This window comes from Panthera uncia (genome assembly GCF_023721935.1).
Source record: "Panthera uncia isolate 11264 chromosome B3 unlocalized genomic scaffold, Puncia_PCG_1.0 HiC_scaffold_1, whole genome shotgun sequence".
NCBI lineage: Eukaryota > Metazoa > Chordata > Mammalia > Carnivora > Felidae > Panthera > Panthera uncia.
Window position 1 is genome coordinate 19,047,445 of NW_026057582.1, and position 13,351 is coordinate 19,060,795.

At 40.3% G+C, this 13,351-nt stretch overlaps 1 pseudogene; it reads left to right on the forward strand.

The window, feature by feature from the left end:
* Positions 1-1,201: 1,201 nt before the first annotated feature.
* Positions 1,202-2,164, forward strand: LOC125910290 (tyrosine-protein kinase CSK-like; annotated as a pseudogene).
* Positions 2,165-13,351: the final 11,187 nt, after the last annotated feature.

Genomic DNA, 13,351 nt, shown 5'->3' on the forward strand with positions numbered 1-13,351 from the left:
GTGGTAATTATTTCACAACGTATACATATATCAAACCTCACAATGTGCACCTTAAATAGATACAATGATATTCCAATAAAACAAAATATCCTGCTGCTTCTCATACCTTTTCTTTGAACTACTTAATACTCATCATATTTGAATGAAATCTTCTGGGAACCTATATGCCTTCTTGGATTTGCTGTTACCCTGCTGAAAACAGGGGTTATCTCTTGTACACTTTTTTAATTCTCCTAACCAAGCATTCGGCTTGGTCTGTAGTAAATGCTCAGAAAAATTTTACTGAATAAATTAATAAATCTTTGTTAGTCAGTTAATACATTTTAAACCATCACAGTTAAAATTACAACAATTTGGGGGAAGGTGAACATTCAATGTCTCTTTAAAAGTGACCATTTTTCTATCTCAAATTCCCTGCCTAAAGGTGAATTATTATTAGCACATAACTTTAAGGCACAAATTACATTTTCAAGTCATCTAAAGACTAGGTGCAAAATTCTCTTAGTAATCTTTCCAAATATTTATAATAAATTAAGTTTTCCTCATATTTTACTTCAAAATATTTGAAGAAATTCCATTTTGTACCCCAATTTTGTCTCTTGTTATATATCATAGGTATCTCTTGTTATATATAAAATACATCTTCAAGTATATATTTCCATAGTTGAAACTTGACTAACAAAAAATATGTAAAAGGAATGTAATATATAATTTTGTTTTTGAAATCAACATTTTATTAACGTCTTCCCTACCCTTCCAAAATCTATTCCAGCAGATTTTTCTCTTTGCTCTGGGCATCATAGACACCAAGGTGGGACCAGCACTACCCCCACCCTCATCTCCGCATGCCATAAGACGCAACCATGACACCATGGTTCCGTTCCAAAGACAGGCCACCACAGAGTGGACTGGGGCCAGGAAGAGAGCAATCCCAGCCAGGCCTTGGCACAGTCCAGGTTAACCGGTAAGGACTCCAGAGCTATAATGAATTCAATTCTGTTACACCTCCGTGGTGGTGGTTGATGATACATGGGGGACAGCCCTGCCCCCTGATTGACCCCGAGGCATCCCTGGCAGAGGTGGAGCCCCAGGCTGAACTGAAGCATCAGCTGGCTCCAGTGGTTGGAGGCGCTTCCATGCCTGGTCCAGGGCGGCAGAGCACCGCCTTCCCCTGGGTAGGCTGCAAACCACGTGACCCGTGATGGCAAGATGGCGCACCACCGCGTCATGTACCGCACTAGCGCGCCCAGCACCGACGAGGAAGTGCAGTCCGAGAAGCTCATGGAGCTTTGGGGACCACACCTCACATGCAGATGAACCCTGCACTAGCCTCACGAAGCCAGAGGTCACGGCGTGCACAGAGGCGGGTCTGGAGGAGCTCTCCCCCTGTAGCTGGGTGCTGAGCAAGAAGGAAGGGGGGCTGCTGCAGACCACAGGGGAGGGGGTGTTTGGAGACCTAACACTGGGCGATTGCCGAGGGAACAAAGTCACCGTTTAGTGCATTAACAATGACGCCACTGCCCAGGCCTTCCCAGCTTCCATTCTCAGCCACCAAACAGGTTGGCCATGGCAAATGGGCACTGCTTCTGGGAACGATTGGTGGAAGCGAAAGGTGAGCACTATGTCTATAGGCCCTAAGTATGTGGCCAAGGGAGCCTGGTGGATTATCTGCCTGACGGACTGTTTCCTCAAGTTCTCACTAGAAGTCTGCAAGGCCACGAAGTACCTGGAGGGCAACTACCTTGTGCCCTGGGACCTGGCTGTTGCGATGTGCTAGTGTCCGAGGACAACACGGCGAAGGTCAGTGACTCTCCGCCTCACTGAAAAGGCCTCTAGCAGGCAGAACACAGGCAAGCTTGAGATCAGGTGGACAGTCCCTGAGGCCCTGAGGAGAGAAGAAATTCTCCACCAAGTCTAGCATGTAGAATTTTAGAATCTGGTTTTGGGAAATCTACTCCTTTGAGTGAATGCTTTGTCCAAGAATTCCCCTTAAGGACCTAGTCCCTCAGGTGGAGAAGGGCAAGGAGATGGATGACCTTTAGGGCTGCCCACCTGGGTGAACAAAGTCAGGAAGAACTACAGGGAGCTGGGCTCTGCCCCGCCACATTCCTTGCAGCTATGTGAGCAGCTCCTGCGCGTCAAAACCCACAAACTGAGTCTGTGACTACTGCCTTCCCCCCAGGTCATGGGCGTGTGGGGACTGAACCTGGATAGGTTGAGGCCTGATGCCCTTTCTCACTGGGCCCCAAGCTGAACTGAGCCCAGAGGAACAATGGGCCTCTTTCTTCTGTCTCAGCCTGTGTACCCTCTGGCCTTCAGCCCAGATCCCACTTAATCCTGGAACCTTCTCTCACAGACCTACCTGCAGGGCTTCAAGGTACCCACTCTAAGTGTCAAAAAGGGAGGATGTAGACGCCCCCTACCATGGCCAGGCTTCCTCTAGCCTCTCATACGTCCTTCTTAGACTTTTGCTCCCTTCCTTTTTTGGGATTTTTATTTTTACTGTGTGTTTTTATCATAATTCTTATTACTAACATTCAAAATGAGAAAGAAAATACCCAGGAAATGGGAATTTTATAAGAAACACAATTCTTATTTTTCTTATTCTACCCACAAAGTTTGGGGAAAGGAGGCCTCTCTCTAGGGACCCATCGCTGGAGCCTTGTTCTCCATACCGTGATCCCTGTTGGGTGATGCCTCAGCCTCTGCCTTTTGCTCTTGATGTGTTACACTGTTCATGTGTACTCAAGGCAGACATACATCAAGGACTTATGGAGGTCATGTGCTGTTGCAGCCCACCCACCTTCCTTGTGAGGTGGAATTGTAATAAACCGCTCCATAAGGGAGACAGAAGTATGCAAAGACACATAATATTAGGATAAACACTGGCATCCATCAATTAGCATGTAAAATATTATTTGTTGACACTATTAGAGTAATAGTAATAATCAGAATTATACTATCCTGGAGACTTTTGATATCTGTTAGGCAAACCAAGCATATATGTTTACCAGGACCTGTTTTCTAACACATTTCTCTTGACAATGGAGGCATCAGCACATGCATCAGGTAAAAAAGATCAGTGAAACTCTTCACTGTGGCTGTGGCCTGAGAACCTTGAGTACAGCATTGATGTTGACATGAAGGACTTTGGAATTAGAAAACCTGGGCTTAAGTCCTGTTTGAATCCCTTAGTAGACTGGGACTTCAACTATGAGCTTAATTTACCTGAAGTCCAGTTTCCTCCCAAGCAGAAAAGGCAATCATAAAACTCTTCTGAGCACTATGTGAGAAAACAGGTTATACTCTTCAACTAGTTAGCGCCTCACCCAAAGTGACTTCACCCCTAATTGTAGTTATTATGAAGTCACTGATACGATCTATGAAATGATGATGCCCAATGAAGGCTTGTCTAGATTGGTCATGGGGTGAGAATCATACATCAATTAAATCAGGGATTTAATTTATAATGAAAGGCAAGCTTGCAATCCTTAGATTATTTGGGATTTGGAGTAGGAACTTCATCAACTAAAATTCTGTATGGTTAAAATATCTGAATTTAGAATTAGAAAGATGGAGTTTTAGATCCCTTAGATAAGTTACTTACACATTCACAACTTAGTTTCCTAGTCCAAATAGAGATTCATGTATTTTAATGAACATATATCAAGTGCTTATCATGTGCTAGATATTTTGCTGGTCATTAAATATGAAGAGGATTTGAGAGATGATATATATTGTATTCTTAGTATAGTCCCAATCAAATGCAAAGCTGCTTCCCATATTTGGGGGCCATTTTGTGTTATTCGCTAATTACCATACTTATGTTTAAGACCACGTTATATTAGAATTGTGCATTTCTTCGCATATCATATGCCCAGTTCTGGCAGGGGCAATACCCAGAGAACTCCAAACCTCCAGGTTTGAAATATACCTCGTAGCTCAAGTAAGTCTTAGCTCACACCATTTTGATGTTAATTCACCATTTAAGATGATATGCAATTATATGGCAAATATTTTAGCAGGGCACAATATTACACCTTAATAACACTTGGGAGAAATTATCAGGCTTAGAATGCTGTTAATTTTGATATCACACATGGCAGCTTTCTCATGGCTACTTGCAGGTCTAATCATTCTTGGAAGTCATTTTAATTTTTAAATATCAAAATGTACTTAAAAATCCCCACATATATAAATCATTTTGAAAGCTCTTGGAAAGAAAATAAAAGCCAAGTATTTTGATATGTAGACTAGTTTCGGTCCCAAAAGACCATCAGTTAGGAAAAATGTGGACATTATTTTTCCTTTGACTATTAAAACTATTGATGATGTGCCCTAAACAATGCATCTTAATCAAAATATATAAAAACTTATTAGATTCACATCCTCAGATTTTATGATTTTAATTTTGATTCTTTAACAACGACCCACTTGGAAATAGTGAACATAATTTCTTTTTCTAGGAAACGATATCCATATAGTCTTAGGAAAGACCATGTTTCGATCTTTGTGAATTTTGTTCTGGATTCACACTCTGCTTACATCTTTTCTTTTACTGTCTGTCAAGAATTTACAGACAACCAGGATGCGTGGGTGGCTCAGTCGGTTGAGAGTCCGACTTTGGCTCAGGTCATGATCTTATGGTTTGTGGCTTTGAGCTCTGAATCAGGCTCTGCACTGACAAGTGCAGAGCCTGCTTGGGGTTCTCTCTCTCCTCTCTCTCTGCTCTTCTCTCTCTCTCTCTCTCTCTCTCTCTCTCTCTCACACACACACACACACACACACAATAAATAAATAAAACTTTAAAACAATGTTAAAAAAATACAACCACCCCAGAAAGAAAGAATCTCCTTTTAGCTTTTCATAACCTGCTCTATTCTGATTTTTGGTTTTCTGTTTTGTTTTGTTTTGCTTGACTAGGAAAAATTCCGAATTCAAAATTGTAAGACAAGTGTTTCATATGAAATTCCCCCCCCCATTGAGTATATCTGTGTTTTCTAATTTAAAAAAATTGATGTTTATTTATTTTTGAGAGTGAGAGAGACAGAGTGCAAGCAGGGGAGGGGCAGAGAGAGAGAGGGAGACACAGAATCTAAAACAGTCTCCAGGTTCTGAGCTGTCAGCACAGAGCCCAATGCGGGGCTCGAACTCGAGACTGGAGAGATCATGACCGGAACCAAAGTCTGATGCCTAACTGACTGAGCCACCCAGACACCCCTTGTGTTTTCTGATTTTTACACATTAGAGTTGTTTTACATACTGTGTGCGTGTGTGTGTGTTAAGTTTATATGTTAACATTGGGAACTTTCTTAGAACCCATTCCCTGTCATTATTTCCACAGCAAATTCTATGTACCGTTTACCCTTAAAGTGAGGGATATCTTCGTTCAAAAGTTGATTACCAAATGAAGCACTTTTGAAAATATTTAAAAACTTACCACTTGCCTGTTCCAGAATTATTATTATTCTCAGCTTTCTACTCACATTGCACAATTAGATGTAAAAGTCTGTGTGAGATCACCCACAGAAGTCTACAAGAACTTGTCTTTATTGTTGCTTATGAAAGCTTTAATTTTGTATGCTGTTAAGACCCAGAATTCTGAGGCTACAGAATGAAAACTATTTAATAGAAATGTAAAGTAATAACCGTTTCACCAAAATCTTATTTAAATTTTTCTTTTCTTTTTTATTCTCTAATACTTTTGTAAACACCCACATCATAGCTGCATCATTGTGGCAGAAATAGAAATAAATAATCAAACACATTCACTTTGAAACAGGAGGACTATCATTTCTGGGTTTTCATCGTTACTGTAGCCCATTGTCAGTTACCTGAGTTAAGCCACAAGGGGAAGAGACACTGCCTTTTTGGTGATCTACAAAGCCAGGTGTTGTGCTAGGTTGTTTAAATACATTTTATTATTTTATCTTAATCACAACCTTCGGAAGTAAATGAAGCCAGATATCATCCAAAGCTATCCGACTCTTTTTATTAGTTGCTCATATTCTGTTTACTTGTTGAAAGAATCCCATTGCTTTTCCCAGTGTTTCTGTGACTATTCAGGGCTTATATTCGCATGATCAACTTTGCTATGATCTTCTATGAATACTAAATCCTTGACCAAATTCTAATTTGACCCTTCAGACGCTTCCTTTCTTACTTCCTTGTGAATTCTAAAGCTATAGTTTTCCAAACTTTCTTGATTTTTCCCCCAGATACTACTCACACAAATGGTAGTGCTAAATTTTGCTGAACACTTGGCTCTAACAGCAACAGACTAGTACAAATCAGCACACAGATTCCGCATAAAAGAGACCCGAGAAGACGATTTCAAGTAGGAAAGATGTTTTCTCAGACATTCTTTAAACTTCTATTTCATAGAACAAACAGGACAAACAGAGGGAATTTCTCACGAGCCGCTTATAAGGAACATTACATCTTGTTCAGTTCTGCTTTCTCAATGTTGACAATTGTGCCTAACACATGACGTGGACCCAATACGTAATGAAAAGATGGGTAAGTTTTCCACCTAAACTCTGTTTACCTCCTGCTAATATGTCCCTCTATTACTCAAAATTCGTCCTAAATCCCTCCTTTCCATGTTCACATTTCCTTTCGTTAAAATCTCTGATTGTTTCCCACTGCATTTTCTACAGCATGTTAGCTCTTGCTTTGTCTGCAGTCACGCATTGAGAGCCAAACCTCCACCACCAAAATGACCCATCCAAAGGTTTCTGTTAAACCAATATAATTCTCCTTCTGTGCTTGCTCTGTGTGTTGGTTTGTGTGTGTACATGCATGTATATAACCTTTACTAGGCTCATTCTACAGAAGAAAGCATACCAAACTAATCATTCAATGATATCAGCTGTGTAGAAAGATTTCCTACATTCTCATTAAGCTATGTTTTGATTTGCATATTTTAATATTTAAAAATTGGATACTGTAGTGTAGACGTTCAATGAAGAGTAGATTAGATTAATTAGATTTGTTGATCTGCTTAAGTAATCTAAACCAAAGACCAATTTTCTTCTGGAAGTTATTTGTTATCCATAGTTTCCTTCTTTGGTCTATGATGTATATGTCTATTACATAGAATACACATTATTGGTTAGAGTTTTATAAAATATCCATTTATGTTGCTATCATTCCCTGGCCAGTCAACCATTGCTATATTGTTATCATGTAAAACCGTTGGATTCTTTTTGGGGCTCAGATCCATACATACCATGAGACAGATATCTCTCAGGTGTTAATTTTCATCCTCTGTAAAAACGACTACCACTGAAGCCCTTGCCTAACTCATCATCCCAAGGATCAGTGCAGTAATTATACAAAGTATTCGGAAAAATAATAACTTAATATATCATTTTTAAAAAAATTATTTCTCAAACTTAAATGTCATGAAACCAGATAATACCAAATTAGATACCAATCGGATAATGCCAAAACAAATATATGAAGTATTCATTTGATGCAGTTTAAAAAAAATTTAATGTTTATTTTTGAGAGAGAGAGAGAGACAGAGCATAAGCAGGAAACGAGCAGAGAGGGAGGAAGACACAGAATCTGAAGCAGGCTCCAGGCTCTGAGCTGTCAGCACAGGGCCCAACATGGGGCTCAAACCCACAAACCGTGAGATCATGACCTGAGCCAAAGTCAGAGTCTCAACCAAATGAGCCACTCAGGCACCCCTCATTTGCTACGCTTAATAAAAGAATACAGATTCTCTTAAGAAGCTCTGGTCATTTTCTGTCTCCTTTAGACTTGATTTGCAAGGAAGTTCTAACACTGTTCTTAAGTATACTTCTAAGAAGTATAATCACGGTTTTATCAAATGTATTCCTTTACCAATATCATAATTGTCTGATTAGATATTGTTAATGGGATACCATTTAAATGTAAATTCTGGTCTACATCTACTAATATTATTACTAATGGTGATCTCATATCAGTAAAATATACACCAATTACCCAAACAACATTTTTAAACACAGGAGTGGTTTTCTAACTAATTCGGTTTTATGGTTCCTGTAAAGTTAAATGGGGAAAGAAAACAAACACATAAATGTCAGAAAAGTAAATTACATTTATGCCATTTTATTTGCACTAAAATAAGGTTTATTTTACTAGAAGCAGAACCAGTAAGATCATTAAAAGAAAAAAAAAAAGGTGAAAAATTTTGAAGCTCTACTTTAGACTTAAGAAGTAAACACACTTCTTCATCCTCTGTAGTTTTTTCAACAGCAGTTATAGGTTCTGGACCAGCCTTAAGAAGCTCTTCTTCAAGAATAGCAACTGTAAATTACTGCATCAGCATGCATTTTATTTTTTTACTTATTTATTTATTTACTTATTTATTTTTATTTATTTATTTATTTTGATTAGAAGTGCCTTTTGACTCTGATATCCCTGGTATTTTCTCCTTCCAGGGCTCCCTCACTCTCCATAACACAGTACAGTCCTTGCCAAATCATTTTGATGGCAAGGTCTCCCTTTAAACAATGGATGACTTATTTTAATTCAAACAAGTAATTTATTTGTCTTGCGAATCTTCAATTTGCTATGCTTAACATTTATGTACCTTATTCAACTTAACCCTAAGATGTTCTAAAGTGGAAGAGCTCACTAGCATGTGAAATTCAGGGGAACAAATAAGACTGAAAACAAGTCGTTATTATTTTCATATCTTTATGTTTATATTTAAAAGTAGTAGAAGCCGTTGCATCGGCAGCAAGTTCATCAAAAGAGAATTTTAACGCAGGCATAAACTCCCCACCCCGGCCACATTCTGAAAAGATATAATGGATTCCACAGAAAGCTGAGTCAGGATGCTACCCAATCATTGCCTTTAAATTAAATCTCTTTGGCACACTGCAAGAGAGAGATTAGGTAAAAAATCCAGACTGCGGCAGAATAGCCCAAATGCATCTATTTTTGAGAAATGCCTGGCAAATTTGCAATCTGTCCTAAAAATCAAACCCTTCTTTCTCTTTTAACCCATATGGCTTTCCCCTGTCCTTTCAGCTAGTGTAGTATACAGGCCCCGTGGCAGTGAGAATGGACCCTCCCACAAGGCCAACTTTGATTGTTCACTTTACAATGGCGCATGACAGAAGCTTCCCAGATTTGGCTGAGAAAACCCATGTGAAGTGTCTGCTGGCTGTTATCACATTCCAACCTGCTGGCCACTTGCAAATACGATTCTGTTTAAGAGCCAGCTGACCCTCTGTTTCTGCTCTCAGAGACAGGAAGCGTTCCCAGAGGCTCAAGCTGCTACCATGTGAGGCCGAAGGCCGCTGATACCAAGGAACAAAACGAATTCCATTTTTTAACTGCACATTAGACCAAGAGAGTCATAAAAGAGGTGGTATGAGGAGAATAGAGTATTAAAGGGCTGCTAGAAAAGGTTTGCTGACGAGAAAATGTTTCAAGACGTTTTATGGAGAGGAATAATTAGAAGGATGCTTCTCACTCAAACTGGTGAGTGCCCTCAACTCAGAGGGTTTGTAATACCTCATGATTACATGGTTTTAAGATCATCCCATTATTTATTATCTGTTCCATCAGACTGAGCTCTCCAGAACCTTGCACGGGCTTGGCAGCTAGTTAGCATCCAATAAATATTGATAGAATACATGGATGAATGCATTATTAATGTGAACTTCACGACCACCTAAACTGCTCTTGCTTCGAATTCTCCATATTTTACATTAAAAATGTATTTCGTTTATGTGAGGATATAGACTGTCCTTATGGCTCTCTTGAGTTCAATGCTTTGTGTTTCTTCTCTTAAAACACTTAACCAGCTATTGGGGAAGGGGAATGATTTTGAGCCTCTGAATACTTGACTGATGAGGGAGCATAAGGCAAGCTGACAGGTCACAAACACCCCCCTACCTCCAGCCAGGTGGGATATGTGTGATATTCCTCAGGCACTCCTGGCTGCCCAGGAACAAAGGAAAGGAGAGAAACAAAGGTTTAACTGATGGTGATCCTTGTCCTGCAGGACCCAAGTCCTCCATCACCCCTCCATAGTGTTGTGGGAAAGAAAGGCAGAAGGAAATGGCAGATAGAACTAAATTTCCTTATAACCTGCAGCCTATTGACAAATACTTGAGGCTGGCAGAGTAAAACCTTTCTCCAGGAACTCCTTACTGTCTCAATGCTAATGCTTTGCTAGAGGGAAAAACAACCCTAGCTTGACAATACCTAGGCCTCCAGTATCCTGGGAGTCTTCTTTAGCATATGAAAATCTCACTAGAAACTTCCCCTGGATTTTACTTCCCCAAACCCCATAGTATATAACCAGTGTCTCCTCACGGTCCTGGGGCAGCTCTTCCTGCCCACGGGTCCTGTCCCTGTGCTTCAATAAAATCACCTTTTTGCACCAAAGAGGACTTTAAGAATTATTTCTTGGTCATCACTCAGGACCCCATGAACCCCACTAACACCCCCCAAAAAACCTCATCATGATAATCTACAGAAGCTTATGCTTATCAAGACTTAGGGGTAGAGGAGAACTGTTACTGGTATCTAAGGAGCAAAGAACAAGGATGCTCTAAACATTTTGCCATGCACAGGAAAGTCCCTGCAACAAATAATTTTCTGGCTCAGAATGCCCAATAATGTTTGTAGCTGAGGTGCAGAGGTGCAAGGGCACCTGGCTCTGGGGGACCCAGACTGGGTTCAGCCACTCACCTCACACAAAATCCAAAGGTAGAAAAACTACTAGCATTAGACAGACATGAGCAGGAGTGATGGAAATTTCTAGGGACTACCCAGTCCCCCATAGACCAACCCCTTTTGCAACTTAACATTGTTATGCCCAGAATTCGTGATCCCCAAAGACCACTAGGGAGCCGAGTCCGATGTAAAAGCAAAAGAGCCTTTATTCGAGCTAGATCGAGCTCAATCCCCTACCTGCACGTGGTGAGATACCGGGGAGAGAGAGCGAGTTTCAAAAGGACAAAGGTTTTATGGGGGCCTAGAAGCAGTTGGTAAGGTAATGGCTGTGGCCTCAGCCGATTGGTTGGGGAAGGGTCCGAGTCCTGTTAGGCAGGTGAGAGGGAGGTTACTCAAGGGGAGGAGGCGTGGTCAAGGTGAAGGACACAGAACAAGATGGAGTTGGCCGGCGTAGGCCCGCCCTTTCAAACATAGTCCGATAAGCAGAAGATCCAGGCCACAGTGATGTGCCCAACTTTGGAACATGCATACTTAAGGAGAACCTTGTCCATTACTAACCCCAAGTCATTTATAATATCATTGTAGTATCATTTGCATTGTGGCTTTGCCCTGCCCTGGGTTTCACCGAGGCGTTCATAGGAGGATGGCAGACCCAAACATGTGCAACAGGTTGGAGGGGAAGAAACCAGGGCAGATCCAGAGGGTGGTGTGACAATGACAAGAGGGGAAGGAGGAGACCAAATAGACCCTGATAAAAAAAAAAAAAAAAAAAAAAAAAAAATTCAAACCACAAGGGGCTGCCACCCACCCTCCCGTCAGCGCACTCCTTGGTCTCTGATGTGTACTTTGGCTTTGCTAATCTAAACCTTTGCTGCTTTAACTCTCTAGAGTCTCTTGACTGACTTCTTTCCTTCGAGAAGATAAGAACTGAGAAATTTTACAATCCACTGCCTGGTAACAAAATAAGTGGAGGTGAAACAAGAAGGGAATGTATTTCGGTGAGGCCAAAACCAGGAAGACAGAGGACTAGCGTCTCCACAACTGTCTCCTCAGTGCTGAAAATGCTTATAGGTTTATATAAGGAAAATGTGTGGCAAACATGAGTTGGTACTTGAAGGTGGACAGTGAAGATCAAATTGGTTATTGTCTTGAGTCTATTGGGAACCATGTCTTGCTGGCTCTGAGTAGTCCTTACTGCTTGAGAGGGTAGTTTGGGTGCCTTCAGGAGATGCTTTGCCAGCAGGGACTTCTTGTCTGAGCCAAGAGATAAACTGGGAAGAAGAACCAAACTAGAAAGTTTGAGATCAAATGGAGGCAGAAGAAGTCCTCTTTCATGTTGAGATTGGCAAAATATGCCTTAAAGAAAAAAATCTGTTCATTTCCAACAAAGAGTTTTGGGCCTTCTTGGGGTTTTTCCTAAGTTAAAGCTGTGATGTCTGCAGACTCTAGGCCACATGAGGGACATTGTTCTTTCTCTTTCATGTCACCCTTTGTGCCTGTTGCCACCTATTCGGGTAATTGCCTGCAGCCAAAGATCAATAAAGTTACAACCTAGAGCAAATAAGCACATAGCCCAAGGTTGTCCCCATTTATTTTCTAGACTTTATCTCAAGGAGGAATGTGCCTTGAGGAAAAGGCTGCTGATGCCCCACCACTTTGTCTCTTTATCAATGGCAAAACTTCCTCTTTTCATTGTTCTGAAAATAAGTTTTTAATTAAATGCAAAGGTACTTCAGCAAACTTCTGAATTTCCACCTACATCTATGCCTTGAAAGTGCACACCCACCCATGCAAAACTCTACAGATATATTTTGCTTCGCTTTTATTCTGGAAAATCTAAAGCCCAATTCTAGAATTCAAGATGCATTTGGATTTTTCCTTCCAGCCTGTTTTTGGATGGCCAGTTAAGTGACAAATTAGGAACGTAATGTGAATAAAGCAAAACATTAGGTCTTTCCCTCTGCCTAATTGTTTGCTTTCCATTTAAAAGACTTACAGTAGAGAAAATGAATCAGCTTTTTGGTTATGGGAATGAGGTCTACATAAGTAACTTTCTGTTCCATACCATGTGTCATTATTCAGAAAAAACTAAATAAATTTTAAAAAGTAAAATCATTTAAAACCCAGAAATAAATGACCTCCTGTTTCCTTGATTCTTCCTCTTGAACAACCCTCTTGCAAACTAGAAAAGTTGGCTTCCAAGGCTACAGAGATGAGCTATTCTAAATTATTTTCTGTATTATTTTCTTGCTGTATCTGCCATTGATTTCTCTAGGCTAGAAGTTAATCATAGGGTTGGCCTAGTTCCTAATCGTACTTCTACCTTGAGACCGCAAAGCCAGTTGTTAAATTTTGGCTTTTCTCTAACTTGCTGTTACTTAATCCAAATCTTAAGTCAGCACTTCCCACTATAAAGGCAACCCAGAAACCAGCTACCAGTCTAAGCTATTTCTCCAATATCTACCTTGCTTAGATTAACAACTCTTAGTCACATCCTCATGTTTTGTAAACTAACTTAGATTTTCTGATTCTAGTAATAGAAATAGTAACTCAACTTTTGACTGCAATTAGTACCTCTGCTTAAAATTTTAAAAACACTCATAAAAACCCTTATTCATTAATTTCTGTATCAATGAATATCTACTAAGTGTCCTTGATGTAA